Consider the following 27585-nt stretch of genomic DNA (forward strand, 5'->3'; position numbering starts at 1 on the left):
TGGCTTCTCCATTTCCTACACCTTTCTTAACTCCCCCTGTCTATTTGATGCCTACCAAAATAGCCATTTTAACAGGTAGAATGAGATATTTTGTGGTTTTGATTTTCATTTCCCTGATGGATACTAAAGATCTTGTTCACACACCTATTGGCCATTTGTATATCTTATTTGAAAATGTCTATTTAGGTTCTCTGTCAATTTTTTTTAATTGAATAGCCTTTTGCTGTTGAGTTGTATGAGTACCTTATATATGAGGTCTGTCCAGAAAGGATCCATCCATGTAATATGGAAAATAGCCATTTATTGAAAAAGATGCAAGATACATTGTACACAGGACAATGATACCTCAGTCCCCTTCAACGTAAGCACCTTGGGACCTTACACAGTTCTCCCAGTCGCCATCAGTTGCCCTCTTGTATTTTCCAGAATCTCATTGACAGCTTGAAATCTCTTCCCTTTCAAAGGTGATCTTAGTTTTGGGAAAGGCCAGATGTCCCAGGGTGCCAAATCTGGGCTGCAGTGGGGCTGAGTCACCTGGGTGATTTGATGTTTCACCAAAAAACTCTGCAGGAGACGTGATGCATGAGTGGGCACGTTGTCATGTCGAAGCTGCCAACCACCAGTTGCCCATAGCTGCGGCCTTCTGAATCATCTGAATAGTCTCTGCAAAAGAATGTTAAAGCTTAATGCAAACTTTGATGCAGATTCATTGCTCTACTCGCTCAGTCATTTTGAGTGTGGTGGCCACACAGTGTACATGCTCACCCTTTGGCATCTACCGCCCCACTGACTAGTGCAGTGAAGTCATCACTGTTCATGCATGTGCATTCCAGTCCACTCTCCTTGGCTGCCTGGCTCATTGATGTCTTCCAAACCATTCTCATCATATTAACAATGGCTGGGCTTTTTCCAGACAGACCTTGTATTTTGGGTAGTAATCCACTACTAGATAGACAGTTTCTAAATCTTTTTTCCCATTTCATAGGTTGCTTTTTTATTTTGTAGATGTTTTTCTTTTTGCTGTGTAGAAGCTTTTTTAAAATTTCATATATCCCTCCTTAATTATTTTTGTTTTTGTTGTTTTCATTTTTGTTTTTGTTTTTTTTTTTTTTTTGGTGTTTTCTTAGACAAATCATTACCAAGATCCACATCAAGGAGCTTTTTCTTCTATACTTTCTTTCAGGGGTCTTATGGTTTTAGCAATTTGGTTTACTTTCTTGCATGGGATATCTCTTTTCATCTCATTTTTAACCTGTCTGTGTTCTTGTGCTGAAGGCAGTCTCTTCTACACAACATAGAACTGGTCTTTTTAAAATCCATCCACCCACTCTATCTTTATTGGAAAATATAATCCATTTACATTGAGAGTACATATTGACAGATAAGAACTTCCTAATGCCTTCTTATTAAATGTTTTCTGGCTATTTTATAGTTCCTGTCTTCCTTTCTTTTTCTCTCTTTATGAATTGATGATTTTCCATAATGGCATGCTTTGCACCCTTCCTCCTTACCCTTTGTGTGTCTACTGTGCATTTTTGCTTTCTGGTCGCCATGAGACTTCTATTTTTTTTTACCAATAACTTCAATTGCGTATAAAAAGTACTTTTCACTCCCTCCTTTTGTTTCTGATGACACAAATTACCTCTTTTTATACTGTGTATTTATTAACAAATTATTGTAGCTATAGTTATTGTTTATACTTTTGTCCTTGGATATACTAGAGTTAACTACTTAACACACTACCATGTTAGTATTAGAATATTCTGAATTTGACTATATACTTACATCTACCAGTGTGTTGCATATTTTATATTTTTTCATGTTATAAATTAGTAACATCAAAACATGTCATTTCAGCTTAAACAACTCTTTTTAGAATTTTTTTTTTGTAATTTTTTTAAAGATTTTATTTATTTATTTTTAGAGAGGGAAGGGAGGGAGAGAGAGACAGAGAGACAGAGAGAGAGAGAGAAACATCAATGTGCGGTTGCTGGGGGTATTGGCCTGCAACCCAGGAATGTACCCTGGCTGGGAATCGAACCTGGGACACTTTGGTTCCCAGCCCGCGCTCAATCCACTAAGCTACGCCAGCCAGGGCTAGAATTTTTTAACTAAAGCAAATCTGATGACGATGAATTCCCTCATTACCTTTTGTTTGTCCAAGAAAGGCTTTATCTCTCCCCGATTCCAGAAGAACAGCTTTGCTGGAGAGAGTATTCTTGGTTGGCAGTTTGTTTGTTTGCCTTTCAACACTTCAAATATATTATTTCATTCTCCCTTGCTCTGTAAGGTTTCTGGAGATAAAACCCATGAATGTGTCAGGACCTTGCTAAGATTAGGCTCCTAGTAGTTCCTTATTATAAAGCTAGTCTATGTTCAACCTCTTGCAATTTGAAAAAAAAAAAACAAAAAACGGTTGCTGAAGTGTCCCTGTGAGTTTCTGGTTCCAGCAGCTTTTGCTCCGATAAGCAGACTTCAGCTGTGAACCTCTGTATTTGGCTGTCCCTTCAAACTCTGGGTTGTCCATTTGTCCAGTGTCATCAGTGCTCAGACAGGTCTGAGAAAAGTTATTGGGTTTCATTAGTTCAGCATTATGTTCTTATAACAAGAATTATAGGTAATGATTCCTAGGGTTTTTATATGTCATAGCTGAAACTAGAAGGCCTAGACAGATTAAAAAAAATAACACACTGGTTTTCATTTTAATCAAGGGGTTTGGGGCTTAAGTGACTTGGGCCTGGAAGCTGGTGTGATGTCATGACTATTATGGTAAAGTGTGTGGGGTTTTGGTCAACCCACATAGTTGTTGATGATGATTTTCTGTTATACGGATTAAACAACATGGTGGTATCTTGAATATCTCATTCCTGGGGACAGTGTGACCAATTAGCCTGCTCCAGAGATCCCAGGAGACCAAATACTCTGATTACTGGTACTCTACTATTCTTTATGATAAGTGAACACCTCTTGTTTGGTGATTAAGTACTGTCCCTGGCCTCTGCTACTGTGTCATCCAATCAGCCCAAATGAAATCCTGGAGCCACTTCAGTTGCACCTTGCCCCATACTGACACCTGACCCACCAAAGGAAGACAGGCACCGTGTTTTTCAAGAATAGAGGTGACATCCTCACTAACACGTGTCTCATCAGCTTAGTAAAGGGAGCACACTGACAGTCTTGTGAGATGTATCTGTGGGTTGTTGAGTCTTGCAAAAATTAAATACCTTCTCACCTACTCGTCTCCCAAGGTTGTTTGCCCTTTCCTTCACATCTTGCCCGAGAAGATCTCTCATTAAATGTGAGCTACCTGTAAGTCCAAGTTTTAGTCCACCAAGCAAGTAGTTGCTGGAGCTCCCTGTAGCTACATTGCAGCTACATTATGCAGAGCACATTAAGTACAGAATCTCTAGTAAAGGCATGTCCTCATGGTTTATTCTAACCTCCTTGGTCTATTCTAACCTCCTTGGTCTATTCTAACCTCCTTGGTCTAACATCCTGAGAATCCACTGCTATACTTATTCCTGAGGTTTCTGCCAACAAACTTGCCAAATCTAGGAATTGTTTTATGAGTAAACTATTTCCTCTTGGGTCATAGTATGTACCTAGCTCCCTAGATCACGCTAATACTTGACGTTAGCTATGAGTCTGGTGCTAGTCGGGGTGGTGATGGTGGGTTTGAGGAAAATAAGTTTCTTCTTACTTACAAGGCATGTACCCCAGGTCCTGTTAACAAAGAGTTTCCAGCAAAGGAAGGCGTGTCTCCTCAGACATAGCTGGATAGCTACTTCTACTGCCCAGGGAGAGGCAGAGTGACCAGGTGTACAGGGCTCTCATTTCCAATGCCGGATGCCTTCATTCTAAGTGCCAAGGCCCTCTCTTTCCCAGTCAAGCCTAACTCCCTGGGAGCTTACTGCAGTTGTCATCATGTCACAACCACATGCATCAACTTGATTCCCTGTGAGGTCAGTATAAAACACAGATGACTGCTGTTTCATCTTCTGTAACAAGATGCTCAACCAGACTGTGACTAAATCAGCCCCCAAATTCTGTGATGGAGGAACAGTATCCAGGACCACTGTGGGCACCAGTTCCGCATCAGCCATGGCCCTGTCACCAGGCCATACCACAAGGCCACTAAGAATTTGAAGAGGCAGAATTCACTAAAATATAACTTACTCAGGGAAACATACTCTTAACACCCTGATTAAAATTGCCACCTCGTGCACTGCCTAAATGTCATGATTTGTTTTCCTCCAATGTTCTCACTGCCATTTATAAAATATACTTTTTATTTTTATGTGCTGCATGTGGTTTATTACATGACACCATAAACTCCAGAATGTTAGAGATGTCCATTTTGTTCATTTTATTCTTCCTATCACCTGGAATGGTGCTTGGGAGGGGAAGTTCTCGGTAAACATTTTTTTAAAGAAATTAAACTCCATTCCAGATGAAGAAAGAATGTCTCTGGTGGAAGGATGGGTTTGGATTTCCTTCTCACAATGAGCACACAGTATAATCCAAATATTTTCAAGGTATACATACAGATATGTATACATACATGTGTGTATATGTGTATATGCCTATGTCTAATGAGATTTTTCATGATCGATTATTCTAAGAGAAATGATGTCTTTACCAATGGTTTTTGGCTTTGAACATTAAAAATGTTTTGTGAGGATGCACAAAATTTTTTTTCTACTATTTGAAAAAAGGTAAAGAGTTTTTGAAAAAATCATTTAAATTTTATATTAATGATAAAATTGAAATGTGATGGTAAATATCTGATGACATAGCAATGAAGTTGTACATATAATGAATGTTTATTGTGTTTAGCTTCACAAAACAAACTAATATAACTGACACTGAAAATTAATATGTCCTAACATCCCACTTTAGAAAAAGAATTTTATCTGTACATTGGTTATATTTGTTTTTTCCATTTATATGCTGGCCTTCTTGCCCTGGGCAAAAGGAATGAAAAAAAAAACCCTCTAGTAATGTTATTTATTACAAAAAGCAATCAACCATAAAGACTATAATTGAACTCACAAGTGTAGTCATTACATGATTAATTACTTGGGTAAATCAGCCTCCTCCATCTATCACGAAAACTTTCAAAGGAGCTAGAATAGACTCTTCCAAAAATGGACTCCTCTTCTAAATAATCACCGCCATCCACGGCTTGTTGTCAGTATTTCTTAGTTTTCATCATTTTCCCTCCCTACTAATCCTCCATCTTAACTACATTTGAAGGTAAATGCTTTCATGATTAAGTGGAAGCAATGCAGACATTGGCTGAAGCAAATGTTTTTTTTTCCAGGTTTTTGTCACACATAACAAAGGATTAAACTCAACAGTTCATTTGTCATCTTACATGTCTATTGTTGGTTGATGAAATACTGTGCTCATTTCTAATAATTCTAGAATGCTTCAGCTTTGTAGGTGATATATCAACATGTTTTTTTCTCAAGTTAAAATTGATTCAATGCCACAGACAAGGCCCCGAAAACAGCAGAGCAGAGAGTAGGGTTAGATGGGATGCAAACTGAAGAGTGAGAGGTGGTCTCTTTTGCTCTGAATGTTCTCATGTCTGGGTGCAAATGAAGACCTAGAACTTGTGCCGCCGTCCTGTAACCTCGAGGGGAATCAGCCTGAGGACAGAACCGTCATACTGCAGAGGACAGAACTGTCATACTGCAGATGGCAGATTAGAAAGGTAGGAAGAACCTAGGTCATGGGTAATGTCATTAAACGACTAAGACCAATAAAATTAAAATGTGTCCTGAATGTCAGTTTTTCAGTCCCATCAGGCTGTTTCTCTTGCTCACAAATCAATCATGACCCTCAGGCTGTTATTAGAATCCTTTAGCTTACAATGAAAAATAATAGGAATAAACCTTGAACTTATTTTTCAGAATATAACTCAGAATAATCTTTATAGAATCTCACCATTCTAAATGACTTTTCCTCCAAAATCACATTGAAATTTCTAATGTAGGTTTTGATTGAAACATGTGTTGGATAGTGTACCACTCTCTTGTCTCTTTGGTAAAGATGTGAGTAGCCATCTCTGTAACACTGGTTTGCCCCTGGCCTGAGCATCTCCTTACAAGCTGGGACTGACAAGTTCTTCCTTGGGTTTTAGAAATGACTCTAAAAAATTACACTTAGCCTGTTCTAATAAATCACAAAGACAGAAGTCTGGAATGTTGGTACTCCTGGTTTCTGTCAAAATGATTTAAGAAACTGTGGAGATTCATGTTAATTGGAAGAAATAAAAGTGGCAGAATTGGCCAGGTACAAGGGAAATAATAAAAGAGTTTGAAAAAAAAAGTTATGCATTGCATAGTCTGAAATATGGAAATCATGTTACACATTGAAAAAGAAAAGAGAAAGCCGCCCCGGCTGGCGTAGCTCAGTGGATTGAGTGTGGGCTGCGAACCAAAGTGTTGCAGGTTCGATTCCCAGTCAGGGCACATGCCTGGGTTGCAGGTCATGGCCCCCAGCAACCACACATTGATGTTTCTCTCTCTCTCTTTCTCCCTCTCTAGAAATAAATAAGTAAAATCTTAAAAAGAAAAAAGAAAAGAAAAAGAAAAGAGAAAGCCGAGAAAACACAAGGGCAGTATGGTGGAATTTGAAACAGTTTTTTAATTTTGTGTTTTTAAATTTACTGAGGAATAATTGACAATACAATGGTATATATTTAGTGATTTCATATACATATATATGTAGAATGATTAGCAAGATCACGATAAGGAAGACATCCCTCACCTTACATAGTTACATAGGTAACTGGTTTAACTTGCATTTGGTAAGAGTGCGTAAGACCTGCGTGCCATGACTTTCAAGTACTCAATACTGTTATTGCAACCATTGACACCATGCTATACGACAGGTACCTAGAACTTACTCTTCTTACAGCTTGAAATGGGTGTCCTTTGACCTAGAAAACCCTTTTCCCATCCCACACCTCATCCCCTGTTGACTAGTATTCTATTCTCTATTTCTACGAAATCCACTTTTCATGGTCCTTTTCAACATTTCATATATCAGTGATACCATACAGTATTTGCCTTTCTTCAAGCTCCGTCTTGTGAACCGGCCTGGCATGTCGCCCCACAGTTTCACCCACGTTGTTGCAAAGAGCGGCATTTCCTCCTTTGTGATGGCTGGCGGATTGAGTTAAATCACGTAGAGGTACTTAAGGACGTGTCTGCTTGTCCATGATGTTGTCATTTAGAATTAGTCTGCATTTGACTCTGATTATTTTCAGCAGGGGATCTATCTGAAATCAAGTGGAAACACATCTAGTCCTCATCTGCTTTTATTATGGCCACTGACTTCTCACGTTTGTTCACGCTCATTTTTCATCCTGAAGATCCGTCTGCGATTGCGTTTGGCAGGAATGCCCGCTGAGCGATGATCATGCTCGTATGGTGCTCGTTTTGGAACGGAAAATATAGCATGTTGCAGTTTATCAGTTAAATACGCAAACGGTCTGGTTCCAAGTTTTATCATCTGGAATTTGCCCCAGAAATTAATTAAATCCCTTTTTAGTGTAACTAACTACATGATTTGTGAAAGCTTAGGAAGATTTTCTAATTTGCTATATTGTCAATGAGAAGAAGATAGGATGAAATTAAAACATAAATGACAAAAAAAGAATATCTGTAATTATTCTGAAGTAATTATTTTGGTGTCACTATATGTTACTTCTATGGCTTCTGTAAGTAATTTTCTTCAAAAATGGAAGGCAGATTTTTTTTTTTAACAAAGTCCCAACTATAGCCTAATCAAAGATGAGAATGATTTACTTGTTCAGAGGTTTTTAATCCAACAAACTAACCTTCCTAAACAGGTAGCCAATAAAACTGAAATAAGTGAAGTACATTATTTCTGAACAGCCACCACAGCTACCAGTCAGGATATAAAAGTGGTAAGCACTCATGGAAAAGGTGAACATATTCAGAATATTACAACAGATATAAATGCATTATTATAGTTTAAAATGTCATCAAATACCATATTTAATTATTGTTTCATGGACATTCCCTTTAGAGATAGGTGCAAACTGTTTAGGATTAATTCAGACAAAGTCGGATAAAGAGGGACACGTAGCTAACACTCAGCAAATGTGTGTCGGTAGGGACTGTGTCATGGGATGTTTTGACATGCGAGACTTGTGCTGGCTGTAGAACTAGGTGTACATGCATGTGTTTACATTATTTTTTTAAGATTATTTATTTTTAGACAGAGGGGAAGGGAGAGAGAAAGAGAGGGAGAGAAACATCAATGTGCGGTTGCTTCTTGCATGCCCCGCACTGGGGACCTGGCCCACAACCCAGGCCTGTGCCCTGACTGGGAATCCAACCAACAACCCTTTGGTTTGCAGGCCGGTGCTCAATCCACTGAGCCACACCAGCAAAGGCTACATGTGTTTGTATTCTAAGAATGCAAGTTGGGATAGTATTTTGTGCAAAAATAAAAATAATAATTTTAATAGGTATGCATTTTTCCTTCAGTGTGTGGATTGTTGTTTATCATTTATTTAAATGTATGTACTTTTCAGAAGAGCAGAAACTAAAAATTCCTATGATGTTCAACCTATTAGATTTTTCAATAAAAACTTACAATTTTTTTTTCATATCTAGACATCTTTACCTAAATCAAACAGTTTTCTTCTGTATGTCTCATCTAAATATTGTTGGCAGTATATTTAAGTCTGTGATCCATTTTGTGTTAATTTTATTCTCCTTTCCCTATTAAGTTATTTTTTAAACTTTGTAGAAGAAATCAACGGACTGTTCTAAATATGTATGTATATATGTGCCCTTGTATCCTTTTTTCTTGGTCTAAGTGTCTACACTTTCACAAACAGCACATTATTGTGGTTAATTTACAGTAAATAATGAGCATATCAACTGTGCATTTTCTAACTTTATGCTATTTGTATAAAGTCATTCTTATTTTAGTTCTAGTATTTTACATAAAAAATTTAGGATTCCTTTTTTCATGTCTACTAAGACCCCCCCCACATCTTTTTTTAAAGATTTTATTTATTTATATTTAGAGAGAGGGGAAGGGAGCGAGAAAGAGAGGGAGAGAAATATCAATGTGTGGTTGCCTCTCATGTGCCCCACTCTGGACATCTGGCCTGCAACCTAGGCATGTGCCCTGACTGGGAATCGAACCAGTGACCCCTTGGTTCAAAGCCAACGCTCAGTCCACTGAGCTACACCAGCCAGAGCCCCACACAGATGTTAACAAAATGCTTGTTGGGATTTTTATTGAGTCTATGTTGAATCTATAGATGAGTTGGAGGAAATGTGACATTCTACAAACATTGATTCTACAAATTTATTAAACTAGAATTTCTTTTTATTTTTTTAAAGATTTTATTTATTTTGAGAGAGAGGGGAAAGGAGGAAGAGAAACATCAATGTGTGGTTGCCTCTTAAATCGTCCCCACTAGGGACCTGGCACTGGGGACCTGGCCCACAACCCAGGCATGTGCCCTGAATGGGAATCGAACCTGCGATGCTTTGGTTCGCAGCCCGCGCTCAATCCACTGAGCTACACCAGCCAGGGCATATTAAATTAGAATGTCTTTCTAAACATTTAGGTTTACTTTGATTTCCTGTCATCAGTATTTTATTTACTTACTTATTTATGAATTCATCTTGCAAACAGATGTTGCTGGAAGCAAACATCTCTTTTCAATTGTTTGAAAGTGTTTTGGTTTTTCACTGATTTTTTACTGAGCATTGTTGGTTTCCAGTCACAAAATAATGACTTACTATTAGCGAATATTGTGGAATGATCACCACAGTGTGTTTAGTTAACATCCATGTCCCCTGTAATTACCACATGGTTTTCTACCATGAGCACTTTTAAGGTCTACTCTCTCAGCAACTTTCAGATGAACAACTCAGCATCAGCTACCACGCTGTGCACCCCGTGTCCATGCCTTATTCTTAACTGGCCATTTGTCTCTACGGCCAGCTTCATCTGTTTTGCCCACCCTCCTCCTCCAACCTCCCTCAGCCACCAATCAGACTCTGTATCTAGGAATTCTTTTTTTCTTTTTTTTTTTTTAGATTCCACATGTAAGTGTCTTTCGCTGTCTGACTTGTTTTACTTAGCAAAATACTCTCCAGGACCTTCCACGTTGTTGCAAATGTCAGAACTTCCTTCCTCCTCCTATCTGAATAACATTCCGCTGTATATAAAATCCTCCCTATCGCTGTGTTAAGTATTGACAGGTACTTAAGTTGTTTTCATTGCTCGGCAATTGTGAATATTGCTGTAATTAAAAAGGGAGTTCATATATCTTTTGGAGTAAGTGCCTTTGTTTCCTTTGGATGAATACTTAGAAGTAGGGATGGGGGATCGTGCAATAGTCTTATTTTTAATTTTCTGAGGACACTTCATCCTGTTTTCCTTAGGGGTTATACCAGTTTACATGCATACCAGCAGTGCACGAGGGTGCTCTTTTCTCCATATTCTTGCCAATTCATGTTATTTTTTGTCTTTTTGAGCATAGCCATTCTAACAGGTGTGAGGTGATAATTCATTGTGGTTTTAATGGCCATTTCCCTGATGATTTGTGATGCTGAACACCTTTTTATTTATTTACTTGCCATCTGAGTGTCTTTTCCCTGCATGTTTAAATCAGATGTTGCTTCGCTGTTTAGTTTTATGACTTCTTCTATATTTGGGAGCTTAGCCCCTGAAGAGATTGTGATTTGTAAGTATTTTCTGCTACTTGCTAGGTTGCCTTTTCATTTTGTTGGTGGTTTATGTTTCTGTGCAGAAACTTGGGAGTCTGATGTAGGCCCACTGGTTATTTTTCCTTGTGCTGCCTTTGCTTTTGGTGTAAAATACAAAAAAAAAAAAAAATTCAGACTGATGTCAAGGAGCTTACTGTTTTTTTCTAGGAGTTTTATGATTTCTGGTCTCATGTTCCAATCGTTAATCCACTTTGTGTTAATTTTTATGTACTATGTGTCAGATAATGATTCTAACATCACATCTAAAATAAACGGCATTTCTACTTTCTTTTTTTTTAAATATTTATTTATTTATTTTTAGACAGAAGGGAAGGGAGGGAGAAAAAAGAGGGAGTGAAACATCAATGTTTGGTTGCCTCTTGCATGCCCCACATCAGGGAACCCGGCCTGCAACCCAGGCACATGCCCTGAGTGGGAGTTGAACCAACCACCCTTTAGTTCACAGGCCAGAGCTCAATCCACTGAGCCACACCAGCTGGGGTGCATTTCTACTTTCTAAAGAAGAAAATCATCTTCTATAAATTCACGTTCAGATTAGAAATAGGATTGTCATATATGAAATACAGAAGTCCACCTTTCTGAGCTTTGTAAGCTTACGATTACTCTTTTATTCATTGTATGTTTATCTCTTTAAGCCTTTAGCTAAACTGCGTTGTAAAGAATATTATTTTATTTCAGATAAAAATTTTGACTTATTAAATTTTTGTAGGCTTTCTTCAGTCAAACATTGTCAAATTACTGAACCATCTACAGGATTTTTTCCCTTCATTTCATAATTGGATGAAAGTTGTAAGTTCTTTAATTAATCAGTTTTCTAGCCTCATTATATTTTTCAGTTTTAATGTTTTATTATTATGATTTGGTACCTTGAATAGCCCATTTATAGAAGTTTATTTCCCTTCAAAACTGTAATTCATTTGCATTTTTAAAAAATTAAAAACTGACGTGGACTTCTCATGCACGACACACCTCTTTCAGTTAAGTAGTTCCCACCAGTGAGGACACTGAATGAATTCCTGTCTGTCTTAACTCCTTATATAAATAAGAGCTAGATGACCCGATACAGAGAGAGACACAGGGTAACCTTCTTTAGTGCTTAATTACCTTTCAAATGTTTCTTCCTTAACGATGATGTACGAAATCACTCCTGGAATGTTCTCTGCAATAGCACACATACAAATTATTTTAACATTATAAAGAACGTAAATTCTTTGGCTGGGGACTTTTATCTTGTTTAAAATGGTTAGGTGACTTTCCCCTACTCTATCATCTACCTGACACAGGGGGCACACACAAGGCCCTTGGCCCGAACCCGGCCCTCCACCTTGTTTCTACCCGGTGGTAGCACAGAGCTCTTGCTTAACTGTTAAGGAGCAGTTACATTTCCACAGTCCTAAAGTTACGCTCAGCCCTTTGAAGGCAATCGCGAGGCTGATGTGGCCCCCGGTGAAAATGAGTCTGACACCCCTGTCTTAACTGAAGTCAGATGATCTTTTTGTTACAAACCAGCTTGTTCCTCGACAACCTGAAACGTGGGGTGAAGGCATGGATGTTCTTCCAGAAACCTGGACTTTTCCTCCGGCTTCCATGCCCCAAGCCTTTCTCATCTGAGTGTTCCTCCGTGCGGATAAAAGTCTGGCGTAATGATCAGAAGCCCCTCTGGCCACATCCTCCCCATCCCTGATTATCCACCTCGGAGTCCTCTCCGTGACAGGTTCAGACAGCACCCTGAATGGTCGGTACCCACGGGGTCAACCCAACGCACAGCTGAGAGCCACCCACTTCCAGCGTTCTGACAAACACTCCCTTCAGCCACAAGCTCTCATGACCATACTTTGCATCTTGTCATGGCTGATTTTGATCACAGCAAATCTCATTTTCTACCTCTTTCTCTCATGCTATTTAGACACCCGGGCCCTTTTCTATGGAACACTACTTTTCATTATGATTTTATTTGTTTATACCGCCTAGAACCTCATGGTTCAAAATGCCAACCACGTCTTGTCAGCACCTTCAATTCCCAGTTTTGTTTTGTTTTTTCCCCTTCTGCTGCCCTGCCTTACAAATCCTCAACCTTGGATTAACCCACCCACGTGCCCTCTCTGCTCCTAATAATGAGGCTGTCCGCATGGCTGGACTAAAGAACATCATCCATCCACCCAGAATCGGTGCCGTGACCAGGCCATGGACCCCAAGCTTAGCTGGGCTCTTGGCACTGTTTTGATACCATTTTATATGGTCCTGGCCAGACTTAGCTCCCCCAGCCACAGTAGCTGACCCAAACCCACATGACTAGTTCTCAGCATAGAGTCAGGTTCTAATTTTGCAGAGAAAAATTAAGAAATTAAACTAGCAGTGTGATTTTCCTCAACCCCTGTCCCCATTCTTAATTGTTATCTATATTTTTGTATGCGGGCTTCCTCTTTCCCTCCTTCCCTTGAGCAACTCTGTATCATCCTTCAGTTCAAGGCACACCTTCCCACTGCCAGCCCTGAGGACCCACTGCAAGATTTCAGTCTTGCGTGTCACAAACACTGGTGGTGACAGTGACAAAGAGACAGTTTCTAGAAAGAGGCTAGTTTGGACTGCACATAGGAAATTTAGCTGCAGTCATGGTGAAGCAAAAATGTTTACATTATACATGATAGACTTTAGAAATATTTCCTGATAAATGATTTAAAAATTAAAAAGTAATTTAAAAAGCCACCGAGGCTTATAAATTACATTATTATTGGGTTTTGTTCTTGAATGAATCCATACAAAATTAAAATGTTTTAATGTGGGACCATGGTATTGGCATCTTGCCACTACAGCATCAATTATGAAATTTAACTCAGGACGGAACTCTGATTTTGACAAATTTTGGAATTTTGGATTAATACATCAGTCAAAGGTAGCATAGCAGTTAAGAATACAAATGTTTGAGCTTAGATTTCTCATGCGAGTCCTATCTTGATGATTACTGCAATAGTAGGCATTGTAAAATTAGGAAATACACTTACTACTATGTGTCATATATCTTATCTGTAAAATAAGGATAATGAAATACCAAAACCATAAGCTTGCTTGCATTGGAAATTAATGTGTATGAAACAGTTGGCACAGTGCCTAAAGCAGGGTAAACACTCAATAAATAGTAGCTATTATTATTATTACTTCTTCATTGATTTCACCAGCCATTTAAACTAAGTTCACAGAATTGTATTCTATCTAAACTCAATACATTGAATGATGAATAAAAAACATATTTTTTATTTGAGGAACGTACAGTTTTTAATCAAACTAAAATAACTTCTTAAGATCACGTATTTTTCTTATAATTTGTGTGCTTGAGGCTAAAATAATTCTAATACCATGTACTTTTCATATAATGATTTTAAGTCTTTAAGTTGAAAGTTGTTGAGTTGGAAATTTAAAAATCACCTAGATACCTCTAGAGTTATTTCCCAAACTGACAATAATATTCACCAAATTGGCCTTTAAAAGCAATATATATTTTAGTGTAAGAAAATAAGATCTTCCCTTATAGATCAGCTTACCCCTACATATTTGATTTTGGCTTGATGGCATTACATAATTAAATGTGTACTTAAGTCTAACGTTCTCCCAACTGAGCCATAAAGAAGATGTGATTCTACCCAGTCATAGTGAAAAATGAATGAAATACTACCCAGTCATAGTAAAAAATGAATGGAATACTACCCAGTCATAGTGAAAAATGAATGGAATACTACCCAGTCATAGTAAAAAATGAAACATTGTCATTTGCAACAACACAGATGGATCTTGAGAATATCATGCTAAGCAAAATAAGTCAGACAGAAAAAGTCAAGAGCCATATGATTCCACTCATATGTGGGCTATAAAACTGAAAGCAACAAACAAACAAAAACTCATAGACACAGGCAACAGTATGGCAGTTACCAGAGGGAAGGGGGATGGGGGAGTAGTTAAGGGTGAAGGAGGTCAAATACATGGTGACGAAAGATGAGTCGACTTAGGGTGGTGGGGTCACAGTACAATATACAGAAGATGTATCATAGAAAGGTATACTTGACACCTATGTATGTTTATTAACCAATGTCTTCTGAATAAATAGAATTTAAAAATGTCTACTCTGACAGTGCAATACAAATCTCCTAGTATTTTCTAATGCTTAAAAATACGTTAGATGTTTATATTTAGGTGCCAAAATACATGTTAAAATACTTATGTAGTCTAAAGCACTGCATTATTTATCAGAATTGCTGTCTTGATGGTTTGGAAAAAAGGCCCCAATGACCTGAAAAGGTGGGAGCCAAGATTGATAAAGGGGCTGAATCATAGCAGCCAAAACTCTCCGAGAAACAAGAGCCCCAAGCACCTGAGGAGTGGGTTGCCACGGAAAGCTGTGTGCTGAGAAGAGCCAGCGAGACAACTAGGTATTAACAAGCCCGGGCAGATGGCCTGTGGTGTGTGGAGTGGTCCGATGAGACTGCTGAGGCGAAACATCCTAGCATGCATTTCGGAACCAGGGTTTCCAGCCATTGTGTTTTAAGTGGTATATAAAATTAAATGCACCCTCTTTATAAAATATGCTCTCATGTGGAAATAGCTGTTACAAATGAAATACTGTCTCCCATTATTGTTAATTATACCATGCTGTTCATGATTAGTTTACTCATTTTTTTTTTTATGTCACTGACACTCGATATAAACGATGGGATATCAGCATGAACAGAATGGTCATATTTGACAAACAACTTAAAAATTATCATATAAATATTTACATGGACCCAACTAAATATTATAAAATCACTTAATATAGCTCACAAATAGGAAAGGGGTTACATTAATGAACCCCTGAATTAAAGGGGATATATATAGCTATAACATACCAAATGCATGATCACACTGCATTAGATATACTACATGTAGTTTTACATTAAAATGTTGGTGAAAGTATTAGTATTCCAATTTTATTTATTAGAGAATTAAGGGGCACGGAAGTAAAATAATTTGAACATATTCCCAAAGTCATGGAATGTCTGATCTGTGCTTCTAAGTGAGTACTACCTGACTCAAAATTCTGCCTTGCACTACCATCCTCACTGTTTGGTTACGAAATAGAACATGACTAGAGTGACATGTGAACATCCAGTTAGGTGCCTCACACTCATGCCATAGCAGAGCCTTCTCAAGCTGATGAGACTCTGTTCTTTATCATTATTTTTCTAATGTTTGACATGCTACAATGTCCTTCAGCTCTTAGCCACACCTCCTCCATTTGTCCTTAAGGACTAACAGGTTAACTTCGCCTTTGGGGATCTCCCTGTCACTGGGGGCCAGCCTGGTGCTCTGTAGCCCTCCACTCACATCTATGGCAGGACTGAACACATTTCAGTGCCCCTTTACTCTTTTCTCTCCCCCTAGGTTACCTGCAGGATTTACAGGAAATGCTTGAGAAAGTCACTCAGAGATGGCAGGAAAGCAAAGGCCGCTAGGTTCCATTTCTCTTTTAGTGGCAGTATCCCACATTTAGCAGAGAAGCACAATTAGGCTTTTGAGCCTTTACAGAAAGGTGTTTGGTAATCAAGAAAAATATCTACTTCGCTTAGCACAATACTCTGTAAGTCCATCTGTGTTGCTGTAAAAGGTAAGATTTCTTTCTTTTTGATGGCTGAGGAGTAGTCCGTTGTGTAAACGAACCACAGGTTTTTTTAATCCACTCATTTACCAGCCGGCACTTGGGCTGCTTCCAAATCTTGGCTATTGTGAATAATGCTGCAATGACTATATGGGTGCATATATATTTTTTTGGAATACATGTTTCTGGTTTCTTCAAATATATTTCCAGAAGTAGAATTATGGGGTCATGAGGTAGTTCCATTTTTAATTTTTCGAGGAAACAAGCCAGTCAGAGAAGGACAAATACCACATGATTTCACTTATATGGGGTGTCTAATGCACAAAATTAAAAAAACCAAATAGACTGACAGCTGTCAGAGGGGGGGTGGTTGGGAAGCTAGGGGACGAAGGTGAAGGGAGTAAGCAAAAACCCAAAACTCGGACACAGACAACAGTATGGTGATTGCAAGAGATAAAGGGGGTGGGAGGAGGTAGAAGAGGGTAAGAGGGGGGTGCATGGTGATGAAAAAAGACTCTGGAAGGCAAACACCCAATATACATTTGCCGTATTATTATAGAATCGCACACTTGAAATCTACATCATGTTATTAACCGGTGTCACCCTAATAAATTGAATACGATTTTTGAAAAAGAAAGGTTTTAAAATAGCATGAGGCCAGTAACGAGGTCTTTCTCAAAACGTCTTTTGCCTGGGAATTCTGCCCGGTGCGCAGGCTCGGCTCGCTGGGACTCGCCTGGCTCTTTGAACCAGACCCAGAGCTGAACGCCTGCGCAGCTCTCCCGCGGGGCCCGCTCTGGAGCGGCTGCCTCGGGCGCGGTTCTGCTGATGGATAATGATGTCTACGGCACACACACATGACATTAATTACATTCTCCGAGAACATTCTCGTTTCAGCCTTGCGATATTGATTTTGTCATATTGGATGCGGCTGCCAAGCTGCTGGCTGCCAGGCGTCTTCAGGCTCAGTTTCACGCGGGGCTTAACAGGCCCCGGTGTGTGCTGCAGGGCTCGGACAAGCAGGCACCTTCCCGCTGCAGGCTGCCCGGGAGTGGTCCCTTCTGACATCGAACACCTGCGGAGGTACGGGTTGGATGGTGTTAGAAAAACGACTCAACGGCGTGATGGTTAACTGTGCACTGGGACATTACGTCAAACGTGATCAATTCTCTACAATTGGACGTCTATGTACAGGGCAGCAGAAATGACCTTTGGTCTGGTCGTCATCATCCATCTCCACAATACATGCAGTGCGCAAAGGCTAGCTACCTTTCCCAACACTGCTAGATAAGGTTATTTTTAGTGTGATGAATATTCCCCAAGGAATAAAAATGTGTATCATCCTTTAGTTTTTTCTAGTTTTCCAGATACTTTTACTTGCAATATTAATTTTGTCCATTATTGTTTACAACTAGAATGTCCAGGAGGAACTTACACTTACCTGAAATTATGCTCCGTGATCATTTTTAGCCAGACCAGAGTGCTGTGTTTGTACTTTGTCAAGGCTATAAATGTGCGTGTGTAGGTGAAATACAGATACTTTTAAAAGAAATAACAAGGTGATGAAGTGGAGGTGATGTATGTTTAACCTCCTGAGGATTATAAAACAGACATTCATTTTAAAGTAATTAAAATGGAGAATCATCACAAATGATGACATGAATGTCTTTATAGGTATTTTCTATTTGGATTTAAAAAAACCATGACTAAGAAATTAGTTTGGAACATTAAGAAAATGGCTATATATGTAAAAATTTATATCTTACCCCTCAAAATCTAAAAGGCACCTCAGCAGAAAAATAAGAGTACACATGAAAGGATGCAAAAATATACTAAAATTATGAAATATTAAAATTTACCAATTACCATAAAGTAAATTATTCCTGCAACTTAGAGCTTATAACTTTGGGCTTAGCAACAGATAAAGAAAAGAAAAACTACTTAATCATTAAGTGATGCGAATGAATAAATTCGTTTTTTCTTAGACTACCATTTTCTTGACAGATAATTGTATAAAGAATTAATTTCTAAATACTGACATAAACCACATTGTGTAGTAGGCTGGGCACTGTCTCAGAGTAAGGTAAATTGTATTTTTATGTTTGTATATTGCTTATTTCTGAGTAGCCATACTATAGGAAAATATCACCTCTAACCTTTAGAGAAATATGTAAAACTTATTTTATGTATTTAGACTATCCTAGTTGAAAGTCATTCGGGCACTGTATAAATTTAACACCATTATTTCCCAAAGTGAGATGACTCTTTGCTTGTGAGGCATAAAGCGTTTAAAATTTGGGAAATTCTCTTTAAAAACAAGAAAAAAGGGGAAATCTTACTTTTGGGACATTTACTAGGGTATGGCCATGTGTTCACATAGCATTTCAAAGAGTCCAGAAGATTAAGCTTTATTTGTTCCCTAGGCAACCCACTTGGGTCTTCCCTGGCTCAGACACGCCCATTTTCCTGAGGAACCTTGGGTAAACATCCAAGATTCTCGGGGCAGAAACCTGAGTGAAGTTAACACCATCTCCCTCCCGCCATTCTTACTCCACATTTAATACCCAAATGTATTGGTAATTCTAACTAATACCTACCATTTACTTTCTCTGAATTAATGAAACAAACTCCTTGTCCTTTGTGATTCTAAAAACTGTATTTTGCCATGTATAATGCACACTTTTTTGCCCCAATTTCTTGAGAGAAAAATAAGGATGCACATTATACATGCATTTAATGATTGCATACCATTGGTATAATAATGGGCATAATAATCCCGTGTGTAATGCACGTAAAACATGCGTGTGTGTTTTACATGGTGAAATATGATCTCTCTATTCATTTAACTGACACATTCAGCCCTGCATTGCCCTGGTTGCCTCAGTTAGTGTATCCCAATCACCTGCACAGATCTTGAAAACTTGAAAACATTGGGAATCCCTTATCATAGATTCTCATTGATTGCTTCTGGGTGATACCCTGAGATTATTCTTTTTTATAGTGAACAGCCGACACAAGTTTTCACAGCACTTTAGGGCAAGGATTACTATTCAGGAATCATCCTCCCTTCTCCACAATTTTATCAAGCTGTGTTAAGTATTTAGGTGTTAGAGCTGAATTCTTGGGGAACAGGAGGTAGATTGAAGAACTCTGAAGAGTGATTCTGATGAGTTTCTGTACTGTATGTAATTTATCTTGATCTTACACGATCCTAAGAGCATTAAACCACCCACACTTTTAGAGAAAAGTGTTATCTTGAAAATGACCTCACCCCCAATATGGCTCCGCGCATCCCTGTTATACTCTATTTTTCATCTCAACACCTCGGTCTCCTGCTGCTTCATCAGAGATGCAGGCTGCTTTATCCCCAAGCCTTTCCTATGTCAGGGCTTTGTTTTAAGACATGAATTTTCTGTGTCGACAAAGGGAAGTTTCTTTCGAGCGTGCCAGGTGCAATTTTAGCAATAGCCACCAGCAGATCAGCAGATCGTCAGAAGTTCTATCCATCAAATTGTCCACGATCCCCATTCTTATTTGCCCAGCTGGGAACGATTCATCATCACTAAATGGTGCGAGGAGGCTGTTCCTAAAGAGAATGTGTGTGAAACCCGTTTCAGGTATTCCTGACCAATAGCTGGTAGGAAACTATTTGTTTCCAACCCTGGCTGGCGTAGCTCAGTGGATTGAGTGAGGGCTGTGAACCAAAGTGTCGCAGGTTCGATTCCCAGTCAGGGCACATGCCTGGGTTGCAGGCCATGGCCCCCAGCAACTGCACATTGATGTTTCTCTCTCTCTCTCTCTTTTTCTCCCTCCCTTCCCTCTCTAAAAATAAAAATAAAATCTTTAAAAAAATCAATAAAAATACTTAAAAAAAACTATTTGTTTTCAGACACAACAAAATACAGGATGCGGCTAAAGTAGGTTTACAGGTGTTCATATGGGAAAAAATACAATAAATCAATAATAAAATACAAGAGTAAACTGTTTCACATACTCTCAATTGTAAATCTAACTTTGCCACACCCTGTATAATAATTTCTTAACACTTTATCAAATTATTCTTGGCAATACAGTATTAGGTAGCCTTTGAGGCCACCCATAAGAGTATTCTACAATACTTGTAAGTGTCCTGCAATGATTCTTATGGGTGTTAATTTAATGAGGCTTTCCTCCTGCTCTGAACATTAATAATGACAATGCCACAAAAATAGAACAATCTGTTTGCATAAAAATTCATCATATCTAAGCCTCCTTCCCATGAATTACTGCATTACAGCAACAGTCTGTGATGTAGGTAGAGTAAATTCTAGTGTTCTCATTGTACACCAAAGAGACTAAAGCCCACGGCAATGGGATGGTTTGTCCAAGATTAAGAAATGGTGAACCAAAACCCATGTTTCCTGGCACCATGTCCAGGGCTTATCTCATCATAAAGCTAACCTGTACTTACCAATTGCATTTACCTGTGATTGTATGCATCAGATAAAAGCAAAGCTGGTAGGTTGAACCTAGAGGAAGCGAGCTCTGGATTCTATTAGCTGGGGCTGTTACCTCCTAATAAGCCATAGAATACAGTTTTAAGGAGGAAGTAATGGATCAAGTCTATGTTTTATAGAAAAAGAAGATAAAACTAAAAGAGAAAGAGAGACAGAGTGAGTAAGCGCACCCTAGCTGGTGTAGCTCAGTGGATTGAGCAATGGCCTGTGAACTGAAAGGTCATTGGTTCAATTCCTGGTCAGGGTGCATGACTGGGTGTTGGGCCAGGTTCCCAGTGGGGGCATGTGTGATACGTGTGAGAGATACACTGATTGTATGCTACTCTCCCTCCCTTCCCCTCTCTCTAAAAGTAAATAAATAAAATCTTTAAAAAAGAGAGATAGAGATTACTATGGCATAAGACATTGGTATGCAATGGCATGAAGGACCAAAAGTCATCATGTATCAACTCACAGTAGGTGAGAAAACCATAAAACTGGAAAAACACGTTGAAAATGTCTCATGAGTTTTGTATGAATTGGGTTTACACTGATTGGATGTCCGGACAACTCTCACCTGACTGATGGTACTCTGGATGGGATCTTCCTGACATGACTTCATTCTTTCTATTAGTAATCATTGAAAAAGTACCTTTAAATACCTGTGCCTTCCACATGCTTAAAAAAACATATCTCAAGTTACAACGGCAATTCTCTTGAATATTTTTATACAATAACCCACAGACGACCCAGAAAAATGTTTAACACAATAAATCCTGTGAGCCTTATCCTCTTAAATTTTGCTTTGAGATTATACTCAGCTTCCAGTGATGCTTATTGTTACTATAGCACTAAAACCTGGTATAGTAGGGTGAGGACCTAATTTGCTGGTAAGTAAAACTTGTTTCAGAATTGACTCTGGTCATGATTTTTAAGTGGCCTTGGACAAGTTCCCTAACTATACTTCTACCATTTCATCATTGTAATACAGAGATAGCAACACTGATTTTGTGAATGAATGTTATATACATATGGATTACTGCATAGAAAGCCAGTAGCAGTGCCTGATGTGCAGTAAATAAATACACAACAAATACTTATCATTACTTCTAACACCGATGGCTTCGTTTGGAGCAGAGTTGGAAAGAAAGTCAATGATGGCCCAAGAGGCAGCCTGAATGACCAAACCGAAGTCTAGAGCTGGTCTGTGAACCAGGGCTCCTCAGACACTGGTTGACTCCAAGGTTTCGGAAGAGTAGTTACAAGGTGAATCCAAAGTATAGTGCTATTCCAAAGAGGAAAGAAATGCTAGAAATCAAAGTAAAGTTAAGGAAAAACAGGCAGGGTCAGGACACATGGATGAAGAAGCCAGCTATGGAGGTTTCACCAGTCAGCGCTGGAAGCATTATAATGGATTATAAACCCACGAAAAAAAGAAAATTCATGAGCATGTATTGATAATAAGTAGATGAATAAATAAATATATACATGCATGCATGCATACAAACATACACAAATAAGAGAGAAAGAGAGAGACTTCAGGTACAGGCTGAGAAGAAAATCACGATTGTGCTGTCCTCATGGGAGGGTCTAGACCAGGCAAGCAGCATCATTGAATGCTAAATCTGGGAAATTTTTTCTGAGGAAAAGCAGGATATTTTCATGGTCTTAAGTTTCTCTTCACTGATTCCTTATTAGTTATAAGGGAAGAAAAAAAGTAACTCTATGTAAAGATAATTGTTCATATGACCAGTTTCATGATGGAGATCATGTGTCTTCAGAAATGACACCTTGATGATGAACTCCTTTAACTTGAACTTCTCTGGGAGGCACTTTATCTGCCCGCCCCTAGAACAGGAACAGATTCCTAGAAATGGAGATCACGTGGAGGGTTATCGGCAGGGAGGGGGAAGAGGGAGAATGGCAGAAAAGGTACAGGGGATAAGAAGCATAAATCGTAGGTACAAAATGGACAGGGGTAGGTTAAGAATAGTGTGGGAAATGGAGAAGCCAAAGAACTTATATGTGCGACCCATGAACCTGAACTAAGGTAGGGGAATGATGGTGGGAAGGGGGTACAAGACAGAGGGGAATAAAGAGAAGAAAAAAATGAGACAACTGTAATAGCATAATCAGTAAAATATATTTTTTTAAAAAAGAAATGACACCTGGAGAGTATGTACCATCTGTGCTATAATCCTGGTCAGAATGAAAACATCTAATCTAGTCACAACTGAACACCAGATAAACACACAACGAGAATGTTTCTATTACATCCTAAAGAACAGGAAGCCCTGGCTGGCGTAGCTCAGTGGACTGAGCGCAGGCTGTGAACCAAAGTGTCACAGGTTCGATTCCCAGTCAGGGTACATGCCTGGGTTGCAGGCCATGGCCTCCCAGCAACCACACATTGATGTTTCTCTCTCTCTCTTTCTCCCTCCCTCTCTAAAAATAAATAAATAAAATCTTTAAAAAAGTGAAAAAAAAAAGAACAGGGAGCTTCATTCTTCCAAAATAATGTTAACATCATAAAAGACAAACAAAAGGCTCTGGAAATATTCCAAATTAAATAAACCTAAAGAGACGGGACAACTAAATACAGTCTCTGACTCTCAACTAGATACTGTACAGTAAGGAAGAAAAAAAAAACTTCAATATGACATTTTGGGTCATCCGTTGAAATTGAAACATGAAACTATGAATGGTAAATTAGAAAAAAAAAACATTGTTCTGTATTGATTTTGTACCCATGATAAAGTTTTTGAGGTTGATCACAGTACTGTGGGTGTGTAAGGGAATATTGCTACATTTAGGAAATACACGCTGAAGCATTTATGGGTAGGAAGCCACAATCTTCATTACTTAACTACTTCAATGACTCAGGAAAAATTCTGTGTGCGTGTAAATTATACATGCGTGTGTGTCTGTTAACAGTGAGAGTGATAAACAAATGTGGCAAAATGTTAGCAACAAGTGAATCTAGGTTAAAAGTATATGAATGGTCTTTGTACTCATTTTATTTTTACAAATTTCCTCTACGTTTAAAATTATTGCCAAATACAGAGTTAAAAATACAGAACTAGGTTTCTGAATAGCAGCACATTATTTCCGCCAACATAAAGTAACTAAAGTGAATGTCCCTGAACTCCATGTTTCCTTGTGTTTACTCTGCTGCTCCTTTTTCTGAATGGCCTACGGACATTTCTCTTGTTATCCGACAGGAGCAGGTATTTAAAATCACATAAGTGAGAAAAGGTTGCTTTGGTTCATTCCTGGACCAACTGTCTTGATTTTCTCACCGAATTTTGTTCCACTCCTTTGTCATTCTGTTTGCTGAGCTGTCAACAGTGGCTCATTTTTATGAATAATAAAATGCATATGAGTTTTACTTTGCTTTTATGGAAGAGACATAACTAAGGACTGGGACCACATCTTATAAATTTCCTGAGTATTTTATTGAGGTGTTTTTTTTTTAATTCGCAGTTCTAAGACTTTTATAGTTTGGAAATAAGGCGCATTGCCTGTCCCTGCTTCTCTCCTCTGCGTGTAGATTTAGTGGGCATATATATTTTTAAATTGCATGCTCCATGACATAGAATCTGTAGGGAGTTAATAATCTCACCTGTTTTATGTTTAGTGGGACTTTCTCACCAAGGTGTGAAGGTAAAACTATCCTTTAACCTTTGAGATTTTTCTGTGTCAGTTTTGGATGAACTTCAAGCTCTACTGGCTTGTTTTTAGATGTTTTAAAGATATTTTTGAATTTTATAGTCAGTGAGTTCCACATTGATATTATCTTCATCATTTCTGCTTTTGTTATGTTTTTAGTTGATGGTTTACAAGAAAACACCAACGAAATAAAATCCCAGTTTTTTCCTCAGAAGACACAATTTACAACACTCACTGGGTTAAATAAACACCGACCAATACTTGAACATACAAAAAGAATGCCAAGCAGAAAAATAAACTGTTTTTTAAGATGGGAATTTAAAAAATCTCATTTTCAATAACCTGTAATGGACATTTTTTGGTACAAGTAGATGTATTATTACATTGACATCTGAAAACTCATGCATCTAAAAATAGCTGCAGTTGAACTACTAAAAAAGTCTGTTTGAATTTCCCAGCCCTATTCTCTTTCATAGGATATTTTAGTGTCCAAAATCTGATAGAATTGCTTCAGGCTTTTGGTTTGAATTTTCAATGCACTGTCCGAAATGATCCCAGCACTGAAATGTAGCACACACATTATTTCTAAAACATTGTAATGGGCCATATTCACTATAAAGAATGCTGATGGACAAAAGGGAATACGGCAGAGGCATTAAGAGACATACAGGGTGGGACAAAAGGAGGTTTACAGTTGTGAGTATGCAAAACAAAGTTTATTCCTGTATTATTATTAATTATTGTGTTATTTTCCATACAAACAAGTGTAAACCTCCTTTTGCCTGACCCTGAATAACGGACATTTTAAATAAATAAATTTCTTAAAGGATGTCATTAGAGCATTTGGTTCTGAGATTTTGAATGAAACACATTCATCATCTATGGAATTGTTTACTGTAACCAACTCATCGATGCGTTCATCTGCTCAGGCTTAAACTGGGCATGTGCGCCTTCAGAAGCCCCAGGAGCAGGACACTATGTGCATTCTTTCACCTTGTAGGAATCTGTTCCATCCAAGTTTCAGATAAATCTATCTCATGTTCTTCAGTGTCTTCCGTGAGAGTACTGTTGACAGCATTTTTTAAAGATTTTATTTATTTTTAGAGAGGGAAGGGAGGGAGATAGAGAGAGACATCAATGTGCACTTCCTGGGGGTCATGGTCTGCAACCCAGGCATGTGCCCTGACTGGGAACTGAACCTGCGGCACTTTGGTTCGCAGCCTGGGCTCAATCCACTGAGCTATGCCAGACAGGGCTTTGATAGCATTTTTAAAGTATTTGCACGCCCAAAGTCACTGAGCAAACACTGGCAAAATATGTGTAATCTGGTTCTTCCAGTATATGTTTGCTGACACTTTTAAAAATTGTATTTCAAAATAAACAGGTCATATCTCTATCCCTTGGCAGCTACGAGTCTGCTTTATATTGTTGAAGTAACCCCTGCTTAGAAAAAACAAAGTAACATCCTTTTCTTAACAGTGATTGTTGGCGTTGGATGTGTGCTTTGGGTGGTATCTGTGTAAGCAGGCTCCTGAGTGTGAACTCTGAAAAGATCCCTTGGTTTTCCCAGTATCATCTAAGACTGCTGCTAGGGCCATGGCAGCTGGAACTTTACCTCAGTGTCTCTGAACTTGACCTCCAAGGAAGCATTCTTGGGGGCCGCAGGGACGGGGATGGGAGGTGATTCCTGAGGCTGAGCATGAAGTAGAAAAACGGTGGGGGACCAGAGAGGGGACTTTGCAGAGGAAGTACTTCCCTTGATACCTCATTTCTCATTGCAATAGAGGGAAAATAACATGCAAAGAACTCACATGCTGGGCACACTATATATCCTAAAACAAGAAAGTGGCTGCATTTGGGACGGACACTTTTAAAATATAATTTAAGATTTTAAGGTAAACAACAGGCAGCAGCTGCCTCACAGCAGAGACCAAAGCACATGAGCTGACGGCAGGGAGGTGACTGAGTGGGCGGAATGGAGACCCCCGGGTGACAGGTGACGTCAGGGAGGGATGGACGGAGACCCACAGCCTCCTGGAGCCCACAGGAAGGCAGGGAGGTTAGTGGAGACGGAGCTGACCGCCCGAAGGAGTGCTTCACTTGGAACAAGGACGTGCCACAGTGATGCTGTGTGGGATACACGAGCAGAGCCTGAGAGAAACTGAGGGTCTCAGCAGACCCGTGGGTTTGAAGTAGCTCCCTCGGAGGACTGCATGAGTCAAAGCACGTCGATGTGAACAGGGGCAGACAAGGACAGCCAACTGGAAGTGCCCTTTCAACCCCCCAAACTCCCAGCTGTCTGACTCCAGAATGGCAGGCCAGAAGACACTGTTCGGGGTGGGGGCGGGTGGGGTTAGGATTGGAGAATTCTGAAAAGACTGAGCTGAAACCAATAATACTGAATTTAGCTAGAATTGATGAATATGTTTTCTGGCGTTACAAAGAGTAGGGGGCTTGAGCCCTGGCTGGTATGGCTCAGTGGATTGAATGCTAGCCTCTGAATCAGAGGGTCCTCCATTTGATTCCTGGTCTAGGGCACATGCCTGGGTTGTGGGCCAGGTTCCCAGTAGGGGGCACTGGAGAGGCAGCCACACACTGATGTTTTTCTTTCTCCCTTCTCCATTCTAAAAAATAGATAAAATCTTTCAAAAAATAGAAAGAATAGGGGGCTTAAAATTAAATGTTGCTGACTGATAAAGAAATAAATTCCTTGCCACATGGATAGATGTCCTTTCATTCCCCCACTATCTTTTACCTAATTCAAAATAACTAATACTTATTAATGTTAATATGAGTCACTCTCTTGATGATGATATGAGTCCTTTGTTCTTTCTGTTCAGAAAAGTAATGTTAAAAACATATGCACTAAATGGATTTATTTTTATGCTCTTATACTAATAATGTGCATATACATTAACTGTCATAAAATAGAATAGAAATGAATCCTGTATTTTTCTCTTCTCAGTTAGAGGTGGCTCAAAATATTTATGCAAATTGTTTTAACTTTTGGCATGTCTTT

General features: G+C 38.9%; 1 long non-coding RNA gene across 1 annotated transcript; it reads right to left on the minus strand.

The window, feature by feature from the left end:
- Positions 1-537: 537 nt before the first annotated feature.
- Positions 538-24075, minus strand: LOC118497005. Its single transcript, XR_004899547.1, has 3 exons — positions 24065-24075; positions 8378-8385; positions 538-766 (listed from the first exon to the last, which is right to left on the minus strand). It is a non-coding gene; the product is annotated as an uncharacterized LOC118497005 (long non-coding RNA).
- Between the last annotated feature and the right edge of the window lie 3510 nt (positions 24076-27585).

Source organism: Phyllostomus discolor, chromosome 10, assembly GCF_004126475.2.
Source record: "Phyllostomus discolor isolate MPI-MPIP mPhyDis1 chromosome 10, mPhyDis1.pri.v3, whole genome shotgun sequence".
In the NCBI taxonomy this organism is placed as follows: Eukaryota; Metazoa; Chordata; class Mammalia; order Chiroptera; family Phyllostomidae; genus Phyllostomus; species Phyllostomus discolor.